Source organism: Strix aluco, chromosome 2, assembly GCF_031877795.1.
Source record: "Strix aluco isolate bStrAlu1 chromosome 2, bStrAlu1.hap1, whole genome shotgun sequence".
Lineage (NCBI taxonomy): Eukaryota > Metazoa > Chordata > Aves > Strigiformes > Strigidae > Strix > Strix aluco.
The window spans coordinates 62850309-62868941 of record NC_133932.1 but is presented as its reverse complement, the minus strand read 5'-3'; the positions used below and the strand labels follow the sequence as shown (position 1 = coordinate 62868941).

Sequence of the window (18633 nt, the reverse complement as noted above, 5' to 3'; positions counted from 1 at the left end):
CTGGATTCTGGAAGACTTTTTAAAATCACAAAATATTGCAAAGCATAATTACATTCTAAAGTATAAAAGTTGAATTCCATGTTTAAACAGGGACTTTAAATAGATATTCACAGCTGATTGAAAATAAGTTTTAAATCTGCAGTCATCCGTGCTCCAGAAAAGGTGAATTTTTGACAGCAGGGATTTTTCCCCAGAGTCACTGCAGATATGATTAACTTTACACTGCAATCTTCCTAGTAAAATATGGCAGAAGGTATTCACATATCAGTCTGTAGAGATACAAGTACAGAGATTCCTGGATGGAGACTGTTAAAGCACTGCTCCCTGATCTGTGTGTGCATCTGGTTGTTTCTTTTTCTTTTGTTTTTTAACTTGTAAAAGTTTTGTGCTTTTTATCTGTGCTTACCTCATTGGGTACTCGATGCATGCTAATGATGTGCTCACTGCAGAAATAGATTGTGGTGGTGATACTAGTTCAGTTAGAAAGCAGTTCCTTTGTATATGCCATCTAACATTTGAAAACAGGTAAACAGATAATAAATTCCCAAACTTGGCTTTAAACTGGTCAGAAATGAGTCTTCCAACTAGGGATGTTCTAGGGTAACTCTCATGATGTGTAAATGTTTGCTAAGAACATGACAGACTGTATCAATATAATTTTCTTTGGAATATTTTGAGTTAAATGGTGAAACTTTAAAGAATTGAAGCTTTTGGTTTACACTTAATTATTTATTGTGCAATTATTATTAATTTATTGTGCAATTTACAGTTTAAAAAAAATCTTGTACCCTAATTGGATCTGAGTTGCCTAGTAATCTTTTTGATGTAGTATCTAAGTCATAGCGAAGCTGTCCTTGGGTATTTTCACAATTTTTACCAATCACATCCTCAAATACTAACATGCAGAAGCTTTGTGTCTGTGCCCCAATTGCTAGGAAGTTACCCACTTTCTTTTGTTGTATCTAATAGTCATGCATAAAATGCATGCATTTAAGTCATCCACATACCAGGCTGCACTTACATAACTGGGACAGATTTTTTTTTTTAAATTCCAAAAAGCAGCCTGAAACTTTTTATGACAAAATATGTGCTTCAGTCATTCTAATAGGGACAAAAAAAGAGTTTTACTGACTGAAGCATGAGTGAGAACTCTGTAGCTGAATATCTTCTCCTAAATGCTGGCTTTTAAGTGTTTAGGCTTTATTCATACAGCATTCAGCTTTCTGTGCATATTTAAATTAGCATTGCTGATAATATCTTCTAGAAGGTGTCAATTCCCCAGGCTTTTTTTCTAAAGATTTAATAGAAGCTGCTGTGAAATTAATCTCTTAAGACCTTGTAGCAGCCCAGGTGCCTGCTGAGTAGTTTCAAAACTCTAGGATTTTTGCTCTCAAGTTCTTGTTGTCTCCTTTGGACCTTTGTGCCATTTCTTTTTTGAATTAATGAGTAAGCCTTCTGAATCCATAAGGGTGACATAGGTCTTTGGAGGTCTGCAGGAGCGGCTCTTCCAAGGCATGTTTAAACCTGATCTAAACCACTTAATTTCTAGTCAAACAGTATTAAAAGCTATGAATAAGTGCCGATTGTAAGTATTGTCTCTAGCATGCATGGACTTGAGTGGTATGGTGCAAGCGGGCTGTAGCACTTCGTTGTGTGCTGTAGTACTGCGTTCTTGCTGCAGTGTATGTTGGAAGGCAGCTTTGTGGTGGTTCACCCTGTTCCCTGGACACTGCAGAGCTCACACTATGAGCTATAGCAATTTGCTGAGGGTAACAATGCCAGCCCAGAAGTTTTCCTTAGCTATCCAGTCTGAGCTCTGTCTCTCAACACAGCCATCTATGTATGGCAAAATTTTACAAGCATCGAACCTGGTAAAAGCAGGATGTACAGGAGGCTTCGCTGAATGGCTGGGAGTCGAGGTGTGTTAACAGACCAGACATTAATATCTTGGTGTCCAGTTTGATAGAAGAATGCTTTTTACTGCTTTCATCTCTTCAGAATGCCTGGTTGCCGTAAGACTGTTGCTGGTAACGTTTTGGTCGTGCAGTCTTCCTGAAGCATATGTAGTCATCACTGGTTCTGAGTGAGAGAGAAGAAAAATAGGGGGAAGTGAGAGAAGCTTTTAAAAAAGCTCTAAAGTTTTCTGAGTACGCAAAGAAAAATGTGCGACTGCTCATTCCTTTATTTTTTTTATGCATCTAGGATAATCCCCAGCTATATACAATTTCATGGCTAGAGTATCTGAGTATCTTCCCAGAATGTATTCAGCAATGTGACCAGCATCTGTCAAGTACAAGTCAGCCTCTTTTCAGTTGCACAAGGCTTTAAAATTGCCAATGTTGTCAAGGGTCTAAGAGATCTTCCAAATACATGTGGATTTCCCTTGCATCCTTCTATTAAAATGGCTATAGAAAGTTTGTCCTTAAAAGCATCAGATAAAGTTAATAGGAAATTACAGTAAGGTTAAGAGGCTCTTAAACAGCGATTAAATGAGTGTGTGTTTGATGTTCCCAAACTGCAAAGGCTAAAAGCAACATGCTGTTACAGATTCTACCCAAATGATGAGGCTAAATTTAAGGCTAGGCGCCTCTGCAGTACTGGGAGCTCAAAGGACTCTGTCTGGATGACAGTGGTACGTATCTTTGCTTTTCCACCTTCATTTTATCACAAGCATTGTGGTGATGAAGTCCCAGTTCATAGTCATGTGAAAGTCTCCACTTCCATTTTTAGGTACCTTTTGTCCTTGTGGTAGTGAAGAAAACTTGAAAATTGTTTTTGCTGTTTGAGCCATTAAACTCAATGTCTCAAAAATAAAAAAAATTGAAACAAACTTTTGAAGGGGTGGGGGAGGGTGGAGTGACTGTTGACTTGTGATTTCTGAGCACTGAAGGGAGCAGCAGCCTTACTTCCCCCTGCTTACTGGATGCTGACTGCTGTAGGGGAGATTTCCCCCCAACTGCACATATGGCAGTGTAGAGGCAGATAACTTTCAACTCTTTTAGGCAAGATACACAATTTGTTTCCCCACTAATACAAGCGTAAGATGCATTCTTTGATCCTTTTTTATTAGGTAGGTACTCGCATGCATTTAAGGTACAGAGCGGTAATACTGATAGGTTTTGAAAGCTGCTGGCGGTCCTCTCCATTCTGTGTTAGTGTCTTAGAAGGAGAAAGATAAATTGAAGATCTCCCTAAGCACAAAACTTTGAACTTGTCAGATCCTGGGAAGTGAAGCTGGCACACTTTGCTCTAAAGAGTAAATGTTTCATGATTGTGGAAGTACATTTTTTTTTTTTGTCTGAATGCGCTGATCGTTTTATGAGGGGAGACCTTCCCCCCCTTTTCTGAAGTCCCTCCATAAAAACCACTTCAGGGGCTTTTTTTTAAAGGGTTCTGGAGATTAAATGGAAGGGCTGTGCTATGACCTGAGGGCATCTTTTGATAGCTGCCCCAACAGGTGCTAAAGGATTGGATTCAGTGTTAGAGGTAAAGACAATCTTTTGAAGCTCTGAGTGCTTTTTGCTTCTATTTCTAGTAGTGAGTATCAGAAACATTTTTAGTCACAAGAGGGTTTAAAGACAGCTAGCCATCCCTAGATGAGATTCTGCTTTGCATTTTTTCCACAGAAGAATAAAAGTTATTCCACAGCGATAATTAGCTCTCTTGTTTGCAGGTGGGTGTTTGTGCTTCATGATAACACTTCAACAATTTTGCTCATTGTGAAAGGAAAATAAGGGAGTTGAGCTTTTATGTCTCTTGCCAGTAGCTGCCAATGCTTGCTCTGGTTTCAAGGACGTTGTATCAAGGTTTCATCAATGGTATCTGATCTACCAATGAAGCGAGTTTTATGCAGCATCTGCACATTTCAAAGGAAGGTGGTATACCAGGCTTTGGTATCTGTCTATTTCTTTTATCAGAATCAACTAGAATCACTGCCCATGGAGGCTTCTGCATGCAGGCTGGGAATGCTGCAAAGACTTGGAGCTAAGGGATATGAATTAACCTCCTGGGCCTTTCCAATTCTTATTTCCCCCTGCTACTCCTCCATGACTCTATGGCGTGTTTGTTGTCTTTTACTTCTCTGTCATCTAATCAGAGATAGCAGATTTTGTAGAAAAAATGCTTTCCTGTTGAAATTCACCAAAATACTTCCAGGTATTTCAAGTAGAGATACTACTTTTGTGGCTCTAGTCCATGTTTAACTCTGCATGACCCTGCTCCTCAGATGTTAAACATTACTTGAGTGTAACTTTCTTGATAGCCCGATATACTATGGGCAGCCCTTGTACGGCTGAATAATGACTCCGTTCAGCTTTGGTATACATGTATACATTATTTTATCCTGACCGTATCTCTTCTAGTTTCCAGAGCATTCCTCCCTTGGGAAGACTTCATGTTTGTGCTATATTTTATCAACATGTTAACATCTGGCTTTGTAAATTCCTTATATTCTCTAGGTGCATAAGAGCATCTGTAGTTCATCCTTTCTCAAGAAAATGTGGAAACTGTTGCATATGTCTTTAAAAAGAACAACAGTCTACAACCTGCTCCCTATTTATTCATCTTGTTTGGTGTTCCTATAGAAGTGCATGGCAAATGTAAATGCAATTCTGTATAAATTCCTATCAAACGGTAAGATAATTTGCTAGAAGTTACACAGGATGAGATAAAAAAATTTATTTGCACGTAAAAGCATTTATTGAAATTAGTAGCCTCACCACTTTCTGCCATAGGTTTCCTGTGTCACCCATCTTTTGGCCCTGAGCCCACCATGTACAGCTGTGGATTTACTAGAGGTAGAACTAGAGGTTTGGCTGTTGTCTTCTCCTGACATGTGAGCCAGTGCAGGGGGGTGTGTGCGATTCCAGGCATGGGAAATGAAGATAGCTGTGCAACACCTTTCCCGGGCTGGGCTGCATCTGTTCCTGATGAAGTCATGCGTACATAAAATAATCTGGCAGGAAACTTCTCATAGGAATGTTTCCTCACTGATGGGAATATACATTCTTCGTTGTCCTTCAGAATGAGGGATACTTTAAACACTATATATATCTACATTCTACTAAGCCATAGACACAAAAAAATAGAAATTATTTTAAAATCCAAATGAAGATATTGGTATTTGAAAATGGTTTCTGTTCAGTTTAACTCAGTTGGACTTTAAATTCCCTTCATGACTAGAAAACAGGTCTTTTTCTATAGTGCATGGACTTGTTTTTATCACTCTGAATTTTCTTCATTTTGGACTTCAAATCTTTTGTCAAAAATCAGTGTTGCCTGCCCTGCTGCCTGGACCACCTGGTTTGATATAGAGGATTCCACAAGTGGTGGGGGGAGTATTCTTGGTATTTCACTTGATGTTGTGGTTTTCTGAAGCTGCTCAGAGTGTTTTCCTGGCAAGTATATATTAATGAACAGAAGGCAAATGAGATGATCGCTGGTGCATGAAGGAAGTCATATGTGTCAGCATCGCTGTTTGGTTGTGGTCTAACTGCATTTGTAGAAAGCTACATTTTCATATTACACACAGGAATATTAACCAGCTATTCAAAAGAAAATTTTTTTTTTTTTTTTTTTTTTTGCAGTAGGTAGTAGACTCATGGAATTCCTTGCCAGCAGTGATTTACAGTCAGAAGCCTACACGGATTCAGTGAGAGCTGACTTGGACAAGTACTTGGAGAAGTGATCTGTTGAGGGGTACTAAACAGACATGCCACATCCTGCTTGGGAAATCCAAGCAAGAAGTAGCAGAGTACTTGGGGGAACTATCTTACTGTGGATGCCCACTCGGGCAAGGATGAGGTCAATGTGGGGAGCCAGTGGCTTGGTAGAGCCAGTGGGAGGCTGTTGAGCTAGATGGAACATTCAGCCTGAAACAGTGCTTCCTTTCTTGAGATTACATTTCACCTCGTTCCACCTGCTGTCCAGAAACACTGTGGAAGTGCAGCTCAGGCATGCCAAACTATCCCTGCCATGCTTGCTGCTCATCTCTTCATCCCTTTTCCTTTGTACTCCTCGTTATTATATTCTTGCTGTTTCTCCTTTATGCCTGGCCTAGAGCAAAGTGCTGTATCCCTGATTTGAGACCCCAAGCTTGATTTCCTTCTCTACCGCATTTCCATGCCTCAGTTAGTGTGCACGGAGAAGAGGGCTGTGGCAGCCAAGGGGGGTTCTCCAGGTAAATCCCTTTGCAGCAGTCCTTCTGGTAAGGCAGGCGAAAGGGGTTTCTAGTGCGTCTGGTGCAAGTGATAGTTGGTAACAGCAGTATGGGAAATGTGCGTGGGTGTGAGGCCTAATGACAGAGGAGCTTTGCCAAATTTTTGCTGTTGTTTCCTTTATTCTAATGCTGCCTACCTTGCTTTCGCTTTGATGGGAACTCTGTCAGGGGCTGAACGATTAACACCAATCGCTGGCTAGACGCTGCCCTGAGGTAGACTTCACACTCCTCATTTTACAAGTTATGTAAAACGTTCTCAGTTTAGTACTGGACGGGGTGGTGATCAGCTTGCGGTGCCCTCAGAACCTGCTGGAAGGCGGGGGGACGTGGCGAGGCGCTTGGCTACCTCTGCCCCCGCCGCCGGTCGCCCAGCCCAAGGCCGGGTCTCGGCAGCCGGCGGCAGCGGCGACACGGGCCAGGCGCTGCCCGTTGCTCGTCACCTGCGCCGGGCACCTCGACGGGAGAAGTTACACCTGAGGGCGGCGGGGGCCGCCTCTCGCCCGGTCCCGGGCGGGGTTGGCTCCCCTCAGCCCTGACGCCCGCCGGCGGGGCTGGGACCGGGGCTGAGGCCGAGGCCTTCCCCTCGGGCCGCTTCCCGCCCTCTCCCCGGGGCGGGGGCCGGCTCTGCCGGCGCAGCTGGCAGGAAGGCCCGGCCCGGGCAGGGAGGGAAGGGAAGGGGAAGAGGCGGGGCCTGGAGCCCAGCAGTGTCAATAATACAATAGGGCTCTTGTGCGGCCGCCGCCGCCGGAGGAGGAGGAGTGGGGCGGGCGGGGGGCCTGGGCCTGACTGCGGGCGCGCCGAGCAGCCGGCACGCAGGGCGGGAGCCGCCGCCGGCCACGGGCCCGGGCGGGCGGGCGGAGGCGATGCGCGCCGGCGCGGGACGGCACCAGCAGCCGCCGCAGGAGCAGCAGCCGCCGCCGCGGCGGGAGCGCCAGCCCTGACGGCCGCGGCCGCCCACGCCGGCGAGCAGGGGAGGAGGAGGCGGCGGCGGAGGAGGCGGCGGCGCGCCGGGCCGTGCCGGGCCGTGCCGCGCCGCGCCGGCGGCGGGAGGTGAGCGCGGCCCGGGCTGCCCGCATGGAGGCGGGGCGGGGGGCGGGCGCCGGGCCGCCGGGGCCGCCGCGCCGGGCCTGTGAGCGGGGGAGGCGCCGGGCCTGCGACGGGCGGGAGGCGGCGGCGGCGTTTGGCGCCAAGGCCGGGCAGGAGGAGGAGGAGGAGGAGGAGGAAGCATCGGCGAGCGGGGGGAGGCGGCGGCTCCTGCGGGTACGTGGGGCGCCGGGGGGGGGCGCGGAGCAGGGCCGGGGGTGGCGGCGGCCGGGTCGGGCCGTGTCGTGCCGGGCGGGCAGCGTTCCCCCCGTCCGGCGTGGGCGCTGCGGCCCCGGCCGCGTCCGGAGGGAAAAGTTGCGGAGCCCCGCTGGAGTCGGGCCGCCGCTCCGCCCCCGCGCTCGCCGGGCTGTGCCCGCGGGGGGCGGCAGGGGCTGGGCGGCGGCGGCGGCCCCCGGCGAAGCGCCCTTTTGTTCGCCGCAGCCCGGAGAGGCGGCGACCCGCCGGTCCCCGAGCCGGCGGGGCCCTGCGGAGCGCGGCTGGGCGTGGCGGGCGGGCGGACAGACAGACACACAGCCGGGCAGACAGACAGCCGGGCGCTTGTCCGCTGCCGAGCACCGCTCCGCCAGCATGTCGAGGAACTTGCTAGAACTGAGTTTGACAATGAAGCGCTAGCGCAGCCCTCCCGCCGTGCCACCAAGGTAAGTTTTATCCCGGGCAGCGGTGGGGGAGAGCGGCCCGGTGCCAGCGGGGGCAGGGACGGGGAGGTCCTGGCTTGGGTTCTCCAAACCTTCCTCCCTCGCACCGTGTTCGCTTAATGTCGCTCCTCTTTCTGCAAAGGCACCGATTCGTTTCAGGGACGTACGGCGACCGGTGTGATCAGCGGCCGGGGATGTAGCAAAAGTAGCACTTGCAGATAATTCTGTGATGATTGATGGGAGCGCTGGGCACAGCGCACCTTAAAATACACCTTAATGGGAAGTATAAATGCTGCTTTTTCCTGTTTTTTAACTACAGTTATTTTATGAAGAGCATTTATAGTTATTTGGAGTTCAGCTATTGCTCACAAATTGTTATAATGAGTTGCTATGTACTTTAATTAAAATATCGTTAAATTAGCACTGTACTTTAAAGCTGTATGTTTTTTCACGTTAAGAAGAAGGGGATGCTGGAGATGGCATCCAGTCTTGATTAGAAATCCTGTGATTAAAATACACTACAAACTTGAAAGCTGTTGTGTCTGTCTGTTAATGCAAAAGAGCCTTTGCACTAAAACTGAAAGATGTAGAGAACTGTATTTTGTCTTGATGCGTGAGAAATGTTTTATCTGCAGCCAACTTTTTACGTCATGTTGGTGCTTGTTGTGGGCTGTTCTGTAGAGCATCTCGAGCACACCTGCTCATCTCTATGAAGCGAAACCGTATCTTAGCGATGGTTAGAGCTAACCTGAAAATTCGAGAGCCGGATGGGTTTAGAGAGGAAAGGGTGACCTGGATGAAGGCACGTTAGCATACCTTTCAAGCCTGCCACAGAGTTCCTTAGCAGGATGTCAGAAAAGCCTTCACCTGCTCTTATGGAAGGGAGAAAATGCATGAGAAAATGCAATTTGAAGTTGCTTTAGTTAAGAAAGTGCCTTTTCAAATTAAAATTAGTGCTTTTAGGATCCAAAGTTTTGTTGGTTTTGTTTTTTTTTTTAAACTGAACTTCTGACCTCTTCCCAGACTAGACCTGACATGCTCTGTTTTTACTGCCAGAGAAGAGCAGAAGGAAGCCCTCTTCTGCAAAAGTTGGGCTTTAAATGCAGTAAAAGTAATCAAAATAATGAGAGCTGTTTCTATTACCTGTCCTTCATTTGATGTTTCCTCTTTCTACTTTCCTTCTACAGAACAGGCTTCCCTCCCTCCCCCAGCAGAAAAGATTCCCAAGTTGGGTCAGTCAGCGGAACTGTGTGGGTTGGTTTGTTTGTTTTTTTATTTGTGTTATGTACGTGTAGCAGGTACCCGCAAAGATTTGCTATAGAGCTGAAGCAGGAACATATGCAGTGGCATTTATTGGCAGGGATGCATGTTCATTTGGGATCTCGTTAAAATAATGATAATCCACTGCAAATGTAAAAGCCTGGGCTAGAGGATCTCAGTGTAGCTTTAGAATAAACCCAGCTTTTTCCTTCTCTGTGGGTCTGTGTACTTCCTGTGGCAGAAAATCGGGAAGTTTGTATCTGGGATTTACTGGGATACGCAAGATTGTTGTGGGCTTTTTGCTTTGGTTTTTAAAATACATGTAGTTTTCATAGAGCTGGGTGGTTTGCTTATGGAGGAGAATTTACAAAGGCTGCTTGGCTATAATTGAGTATTATTTTTACCTGTACAACTTTATATATGTACAGGCAGGCAGACACACATGCATGTGGTCACTGTAGTAGCTACAACATGCTGAGTGCTGTAAAGCATTTATCCCAAAGATCTTGCTGCAGCTGGCCTGTGGGGTGTCTTGACTGGTGACCTGAACTCTTGGCTGGCGTGACAGCAGGTGTCCAGGGCCATGGTGAAAATGGCTGGATTTGTTAGACCTGCTGGTGAGAAGTGTACAATCTGCCTTGAGGTTGAGTTTGAAATTGATACCCCTACTGTGCTCCCCATGGTCTTCTTAGGTAGTCTATTTCAATCTTTGAAATTAATTTCTGACCATCATGCCCCAGAGGATGAGTAGGATGGCATGGTGTCTATACATTTTTGGTTAGCTAGGTGAGACCTGGGATGTATCTGGGGTAGGAACATGCTCCCATTTTTGTAGTGCACCCATTTTTGTCTTTTATGATCCATGGATGAAAGTGTTGTATAAAGCCCTGTTTCCATGGTGTGTCTTTTTCCTTTAGTCCCTAGAAGTCTCCTTTAGAAATTGATATATGGTTTTGGGGGCTCTTACCTGAATAGGTTTGTTAGTGTAGCATTGTGCCTACTCCTCAGAAAATGCAGGGCAATTTAATAACACAGAATGTTGTATTCAACTGAAATTTTAAAGTTAATATTTTGTTAAGCATGGGTATCATTTTTTCGATGCGTTTTATAACCAAAAACTTGCTGTTTGTTGCTTTTCGTTGGTGACTTCTTGCTTTATAAACAGAAATGGACTTAGTCAAAACTTGCTGTTTGATCGTGCCAGCTTAATCTCTCCTCACTCCCACAATTTTTGCAGGAGCTACAGCTAAGGGGACTCGGGAGCTTTCACATTTCTGGAGAGGGGAACCCTTCCTCTGAAATCGTGTGGCATTTCTCTTTTCTGAAGATTTGAAGTGCTTACAACACTTGAGGCTTCATGTAATTGGAGACATAAATGCAATTTTGACATACTTTACTTAAAATGGAAACTAACAAGTTAATAATAGCTCTTATCGGGCATATTTATGTAATGGAAGCCAACAGATGCTATTTGCATCTTGAAGAGCTGATGTATAAAATGTTATGTCAGGGCCCTGGCGGAGGCTGGGTCAGGTGGGAGTGGGAGATGCCGGAGATCTGTAGGGCTTGATGGCACCTCTGAAAAGTGAGATAACTATATGAAATGTTGCATTTTAGCACACAGCTGATTTTAGCTTAATGCTGCTATTTAAAATAAAAAGAGTGGGAGAGGTGATTTCTTTTATATTTATCCATGTTAAATGATCAATTACACTGTCACTTTAAAATTACTTTTCTTTATACTATCTTCTAGCTAAAACTGCACATCTGATGTTCAGAACCCCTAAAAATTGTTTTCATAGATACTATTTTTATTGATGCTTCAGCTTGTTTCAGCTATAAGATGGTATCTGGCAAAGAAGTTCTAGAAGTGTAACGTGACAGCCTGGGTGTTGACTTCTGTGGAGAGATGTCTGTGCAATTACTAACCACCTCCCTGTTTCCCTGGGTTGTTCACTCTTTCATATTTATTTACTTCCAAGCAACCCTTCTCTAGATGGCATCTGAACTTTTCCAACATTTCAGATCTTATTTCAGTGTGTAGGAGACCAAGAATTTGGGGATTAGAGCAGTCTGGGACGTGTGATCTTGGGCCTAACGAAAGCTCCTGCATTTGTAGAGCTATAATACAAGCTTTACTTGGATTTAAAAAAGTGGAAGAGACCCTGAGCTGTGAGCATGGCTGCGGAGGCTCCACTGGCATTTGTTAAGTCGCCCTGTTCAGAGGAGCACGAGAAGGTGGGAGGATAGGCTTGTGACTGCTGATGCTATTTGTTATAACTTTCTCCTGGATTAAATGCTGGGATGCTTGCCTTAGCTTGTTAAACTTTGAAAACTTTAGAGTGCTTTCCTTCTTTAAAGTACACCTGTTACAGCATTAGATTACAGAGCTGTGTTTCTTGCTTATTGAATTGAATGCTGAACATAACATATCATGTCGTTAATGCCTCCTTGTGTTTTAATAGAGCTGTAGGGAGATGTTAAAAAACAGGTTCATACACATACCTGACTGGTTGCTAAAATGAATATGCTTGTCACACAGTCTTGAGGGAATTACGTATTACTTTGTTAATCTACTGTCCAGGGCTTTCCGCCCTGCCCTTTTCTTTTTCCTTCCCCCCCCCCAAAAAAAAAAAAATTCTTGCTTGAATGTTTTCTGAGGGCCTGTCATATCTGCAAAAAGCTCCTGACTCTGTGGTTGCCTTTGCTCAGGCTCTTGGTCGTGTCCTAGAGAGCAGTTTCATTCTAGTGTGAGTGGTTTGATGCACAGCAAGTCCAGCAGCTTCCAAGGGTTTGCACTGTGCAGTGGGTGAGTAGACACTGGGATGCTCCAGAGGAAGGGGTGGTACCTCGCTTTCGGCTGTGCGAGCTGAAACAACTGACCAGGAGCGTTTATTGCAAATAGTTAATTCTGTGTGACTCTGTTATGATGTGTTTTCCAAGCTGTGTTTTAAATTTACAGGTAGTTCTTGTTTTGGAATATGCTGTTGGGTAGATGATCAAGTAGTGGGAGGAAGACTTCTGCATAGGACATGCCTGTGTGCTAAATAGCTTTTAATTGTGGTACATAGGTTATCATATAATACTGGATGACTGAAATTCTTTAAGTATGCAAATAAATGCCGTTTCTGCTACAAATGTTAGACAAAAGTTTTTCTCCTAAAGATATTTTGGTTGTTAGATTGATGCAGTTTGGGTGTTAGGTTGATAACACTGCTAGGTTGATGCAGTCACATGGGTGTTCACGAGCACTTGAAAATCATAACTAAACTCTGAGCTTTCATTCATACCACTTCAGAAATGTGAGCATTGGTTTAACAGACCAGACAACTTTTAAATAATGCTTGCTTTAAAGAGTGTGAAGATATTGAGAAAATTATTATTTTTAACGCACAAATATTTAAATCTTTCCTACCTATCAAGTATAGCAGAATAAAATGGCAGTATTTTCTTTCTGCTGCCGTATAGAAAATCCTACATCTTGAACCGCTGGATACAAAAATGTATAGGAGAGATGTGTATCCTGTCAAGGGAGGGGAAAAAATGTCCCTAGTGGGATTACTTGTGGTTTTTAATTCTTTATTGTTCTGCTTTTAACTGCTTGTATTACTTTAATATTCTTCCAGTGTTAATTTGCAGGTTTTGATATCAAAGTGGCTGTAGAGGACTCATAGTTTGAAATAGTGCCATGTCCCACCCAGGTTTTGGCTTTAATGAAGAAAAAAATCCCCAAAAACCTTATGGAGCTAGAATATGCAGTATGCGAGCGAGTTAGAGGCACACAAGAAAATGGTAGGCTCAGCAATTATCTGGTGAGGAGGAGCCTCAGCAGAAGGAGAGGTAGGAGTAATACCTCTCCCACTGTTATGAGTACTTGCAAAGGAAAAGGAATAACAAACCATGCTCCTGTTCCTGCTTTCATGCAGATAGGCTCTTTTCCCAGTAGATGACTGACTGAAATAGTGATAACAGGTGATTACTCCGCAGTGCAGTGTAAACCTTGTTAAACCTTGTTTGATAGGAAGGAGAAGAAATGCTCATTCAAGCACAGAAAATAGTTTTTTATGTTTTTTCAAGAACCGCTGACCGGTGGTTTGACGAGGGAAAGGTTACCGGTCATCAGCATTGCTACGCTTTGATAGCATTAACCTTGTTTGGTGGAGTTGTAGCAACTCTTCAACTTCAGCTTAATTCGAGAGCAGTTGTGTTCTTTTACAAAAATCAAATTGACTGTCATTTAAGCAACTGAAAGGCAGATACTTAAACCTGATAATGAAGTTGCAGTCTTCCTTATGTTAACAACATAATCATTTCCAGCGTAGCATGAAATGAGCGATCTTAAGAAGTAAGTGAAGCATTTTGCCTGACAAATTTGAACTTGCAGCTCTGCAACAGAATGTGCGAAGAGTGAGGGAGGAACCAAAAGGTTGATCTTCATACAAAGTGCTTGTTTAAGAGCAACAATACTCTTACGGCTGTTGGCATACATAGGAAGTAAAATTCACTCCTGCTTAATGATATTGATTCTTCTATGGAAATTATTTTTGCAAAACATTTTGTCCGCATCGCAGAAATTAATTTTCTGCACTTTCTTTGGTTAGTGCTTCTTTACTTTTTTGGGCAAAAAAAGAAAATGAAAAGATTTAAAAAAAAACAGTGGGATGAAATAATTCCAGATTTTTATATAAATAGAAATAATGCAAGATGGTTTTGTGTGCTCTTTGCAACTGATATCCATCAATTTAGGTGGTTTTGTTTTGTTTTTTGTTGGTTTTGTATTTTTTAAGATTCATACTGTAGTTTCCCAGTGGCATTTTGTGAAAATTTCAAAAGCCTTTCTTTTTTCAGGTATTTTTCAGATGTTTTAAGTATGTTGAAGTTGGTAGTAAGCATATTTTTGATCAAAACACATTTTTATACAGCTAGCACACAAAGAGTTTACTTACAGTGGCAATTGAATGAGACTTTGTCAGTAACTAGTAGGCTACTTACATGTATGCTTCTGCAATTTTGATGGAGATCTGACTTGCTCTTACTGGATCTATATGCCTATACAGAGGTGAAATAGCTGTGTTAACAACTGTTGTCAAATATAAAGACTCTGGTCTGAGCTCAATGAAGGCAGAGGTGGTTAAAAATTTCTTTATGTATCAGTACCTCATGTATTCTGTCTTCTGTTGCTTAAAACTGAATATATATGGTTTTTTGCTGGATATGACGTGTGGTGTTTTCATTTTTCTTCCTCTGTAAATGCCATAAAACTTCAGAAGGTGGGATGTAAGTTATTAGAAAGCTGGCACTCCTGACAATCAGCTCAGTGTCAGTCAGAGCCCCGTGACTCCCATTACATGGATTAATCTGGCTTAAATGCTGTCTTAGATCCTTTGTTTGGCGTCTTCTGTGTACTTGTTCTAGATTTTGAGAAGCCTCTGCATGTAACAGCAAACAGGGATATGCATCAATTTAAGTTGCTGAGGTCTAATAGCTTTTGCAGGTGCCATTTCATTCTCTTTTTAAGATGATTGAAATAAATTTGTTTTCCGCACGTTCGCTTCTACATGCTTGACTTCCGCATTTCAAACAGTCCAATTCTGAGGTATGAATGGGTTAAGAGCTGGAAAAAATGGCTAAAGTAAATTAAAAAGGAGAAAAAAAAAAAAGCCACAAGTGTACAGGACAACTTGAATTTGATTTATAGTTCCTACTCATCTCTCTCAGCAATGTCTTTGATGCCTTTGTAGTCTCCCGTTGGCTGTCCCCTCTTCTTTTTGCCTTGACTTCACAACTTTTTCCTTGTTATTGGAGAAAACAGCATTTCCAGTGAGTGTCTCAGTCTTCTTGGGACCCTATAAATCAGTAAGGTCAAATTAAATTTGTCTCCCGCACCAGACTCCAGACAGGGTAGGCTTCCAAATTATTTGTAATCGGCCTGAAAATACTTTGGCAGACCTTTTGGGATAATTTTTTTTTTTTTAAATAAGATTTCTGCAAGTTTGCTAGGTCTGTTAGAGGGGCTTTTCCTTCATCAGTGTTTTTATGTGAGGTGGTTTGTTTTTTTTTGTGGCTGTTACATTTGTGTGGGGTTACATACGTGTATATATAAAAGCATCACCCACTGAAAAATCATTGTATTTTTTAATATTCATAGAAAATAAAGCGTTCATGATATAAGACTTTAGTGAATGCTTGTATTGATGTGATGAGTATTTTGCTTGTGTATTTAACAAGAACTGTTCTCTTATGCCTGTATATATGCAAGTTGTGCTTAATTGAGCAAATTGAATCTGTGTGTTTGATTTAAAGTAAGTACAATTGATGGTGTATGTTTCGTACAGATAATAAGTATGTTTCAAAAGCAAACTTACTTCTGTGTATCAAGAGGAACCGCTGGAAAAAGAAGACCGTGGAAAAGCATTGGTTTAGTGGGATAACTTTCAAAACACTGAAAAGTAACCAGACTGCGCTTCTCAGATCCTTTTCTAACCATTTTCTACCTTACAATTTTTTTTGCTTTCTTTCCTCCTTGAAATCCTTTTAGGGAATATATATTAATGTTATCCTATCAAAGAAACCAGCTATTGTAACAATTTGAAGGTGTTGCACTAGTGTAACTGTGTTATAATGATCAGACTGGTCATATATGTTTAATTATGAAGAAATGACATTAGTGTCAGCCAGACTATGGAAGTTAAGCCTGCCTCGCTCCCATACCAGACTTCTTTGGCTGTAATAAGGCATCTTCACTTCACATCTGCCCTTTAGAGGTTTTAATGCCACATTAGGGTACTCTGTAGCACCTCTGCCTGTTCATGGTCTCTTGTAGACTCATAGAGATTTAATCAGTCAGAATTGTGGGTTCAACTGCATGATGGCAATTCTCAAAGGAGAAGAAGCTGAGTTCCTGTGTTTGCTTTCTCTGTTGAGCTTTCCAGGACTGACAGGATTATAGAAGTTTTTGTGCTTCAGGTAAGCAGAAATGATGTAAAACTCATGGAGCAAACCTATTAAAGCAAGTTGTCTCTTTTTTTTTTTTTTGGTCTTGTTTCTTTCTTCCCCCCCCCCCCCCTTTGGGTCATTGATGTGGTTTGGCGAGTGTAGCACAAAGGACCTTGGTGTCAGTTTGTGTGCCCAAAGTGCAGAAATACCAGTGTGTCGTGAGGGGCAGTGTTACCTGCTGTTCTCGGAATTCGTAGAAGCCCATCCATACCTACGTGAGTGGCAGTCTCTGTATGTCTAGTTTAACCTGTTGCTAAACAGTGTCAAAAGCTTTGCCTCCCTAAAGGAAACAGCTTTACATAGTGGAAGTCTTTCTTTAATAAACTACAAGAAATTATAAAGGTCTGTATATTTATAGACAATTTTATTAAAGGTCACATTTCTCCTTTTGACAATAAACTCTTCTGGCAGCGGGTGCTTTAAAGGAGTAGTTCTCTTGCATTACAACTTGATCTTGCAACCCCCCCCATGTTTAAGTCAGGAAATTTTGAGAAGAAATTAACTCAGTTTTGTCACTTAGGAGTGACTGCTCACAAATTCATCAGATAAATGCTTTGCTAATTTCTGGCTTCATTTTGGCGCTGATTTAATTCCTATTGACTCCACCAAGGCCAAAATTTCCCTGCTTGTTTCTCAGAGCTTGTCATGTGTTTTGTCTGACTGAGTGGGAATGGCTTTGGAAAAGGATTAGTTAGTTGACACAGGTTTCTCTTTCATAACAGTAAAAAAAGAACCCCAACCCTTTCTGACCATTTAAGACCATCTTCAAGGAAGAAGTCATTTTTGGTTGCTGCTATGGAATTTGCAGCCACAAAGGATGAAGTTGATGAAGTCTTGTTTACTGTGTTTTCGTGTCTGCTGCTTCATTAACTGTCATTTGATTGTGCTCCAAGCCTTGTGTTTTGTGGTCTAAGTGCAAAGCTTGGGTGCTTTATTTATTTATGGAGTTTCTTTGCAGGAGGAGGTGACAGTTTGAGTGCTGATATGACGATCAAATGTCTGAGCAAGAAAGAACAGGGGCTGTTTCCATATGAAAGCTCACAAATTCCAGTGTCCCCAGTTTGAGGGATGTCAAAAGTACTTTAAATTGCTGTGATAAGCAAGTGAAGTTAACACTCTGTTACTTGTCTCTTGTCCTTTTTCTCTGGAAACTGGCTATCATTCAGTTAAATACTGACTAAGTGTTTTGATATGAGGTGAGCTGTTAATGAGGGTGATTTTTGTGTGGCCACTGAGACCACCTTCAAGGCCAGGATTATTCAGTATATCCACACCACTTTAAGTATTCCAATTCCTTGTAGCCAGAGCAGTTGAAGAAACTTTAAAGCACATGTTCTGTAGCCTGCGTGAATCCATGTGTTGTACACTGGTGAGCATTACAACTTAATGTATCCAGAAAAGGAGGACGTGGTCTTTTTTTGACTTCTGTCATCTAACATAGCTTTTCTCTTGTAATCCAGACATAAATTAATCTTTTCTTTAAACTAACTGATGTCAATCAGCTGTGGGTGTTGTGGGTTTTTTGTTTTTGTTTTGTTTGTTTGGTTTTTTCCTACTTGCATCAACCATGATAGGAACAGAGTCTTAGCAGGCTCGTTTGCTTTGTAAAAGCTGGTGGTGGTTTGAGGCACAAGCGCCTCCTGACACTCCGCAGCAATTGGTGGCCATCCTGCGATTAAGCGGGTGAAGCTAAACAGTGCAACACAGATAGGAAAAGTTTGCACAGACTGGTTTTCTGGCAGAGTGGTGTGATGGCCGTGAGTGCTTGCATGCTTCATCCAGGTAGGCAGCAGCAGAGTCCTGCAAGGGAAAGGGGTTGGGGGGAAAGGAGCCGGGGTCTGGTAGCTGGGGTTGGGAGGGAGGAGACATTGGGGCTGAATCTCAGTGGAGGCAGAGGAGGGCTGGGGAGCTGAGGTGCAGAATGAGGGACGGCCTTTGCAGGTGTGGCAACTGCCAATGCTTTATGTGAGTCTGAATTGGATGCCTGAGGTGTACGTGTGAAGGGAGGGGAGAAGGAAGAAAGGTCCAAGCGTGGATCTGATTCCCGAAGGTATCCATTTACAGGGCTGCAAATCAGCAGCTGAATCTGTGAGAGGAGAGATTTCTGGCGTCGTTCCCTCTTTGGTGTGTGAGCTGGCTGTTCTGAAAGTGCTGGGCACTTTGAGTCCCACCGTAAAGACCTTTTAATTTGCTTCATGGGGAGTTAAAGCATTACGGGGTTGGTTGTTTCTTGTTGTTCTGGAGCCAGAGATCTAACTTGAAGGCATTGAAATTGAAGTGCACAGTTTAGTATTACTTCAGTCCGAAGTCTGAATCTGGCCCTTCATCTTTTATATTGTCAGTGTGTGGAGGATCCAGCAAGAAGCAGTGATGCTGCTTTTAGCATTTGCAACTCTCTTGTGTGTGGTGGGGTCATGGGAC

At 43.3% G+C, this 18633-nt stretch overlaps 1 protein-coding gene across 6 annotated transcripts in view; it reads left to right on the top strand.

Annotated features, from left to right (window-relative positions):
- Positions 1-7160: 7160 nt before the first annotated feature.
- JADE3 (jade family PHD finger 3) overlaps positions 7161-18633 on the top strand; it is a 66883-nt gene continuing 55410 nt past the window's right edge. Inside the window, exon 1 of one of the 6 annotated variants that reach the window (XM_074814974.1) lies at positions 7161-7267. The gene's annotated coding sequence lies outside the window, so the exon portion shown is untranslated. Of the gene's footprint in view, positions 7268-7384; positions 7478-7598; positions 7960-9149; positions 9207-18633 lie in introns of those variants that run through there. The other 5 variants (XM_074814973.1, XM_074814971.1, XM_074814975.1 and 2 more) reach the window with 5 other exon arrangements.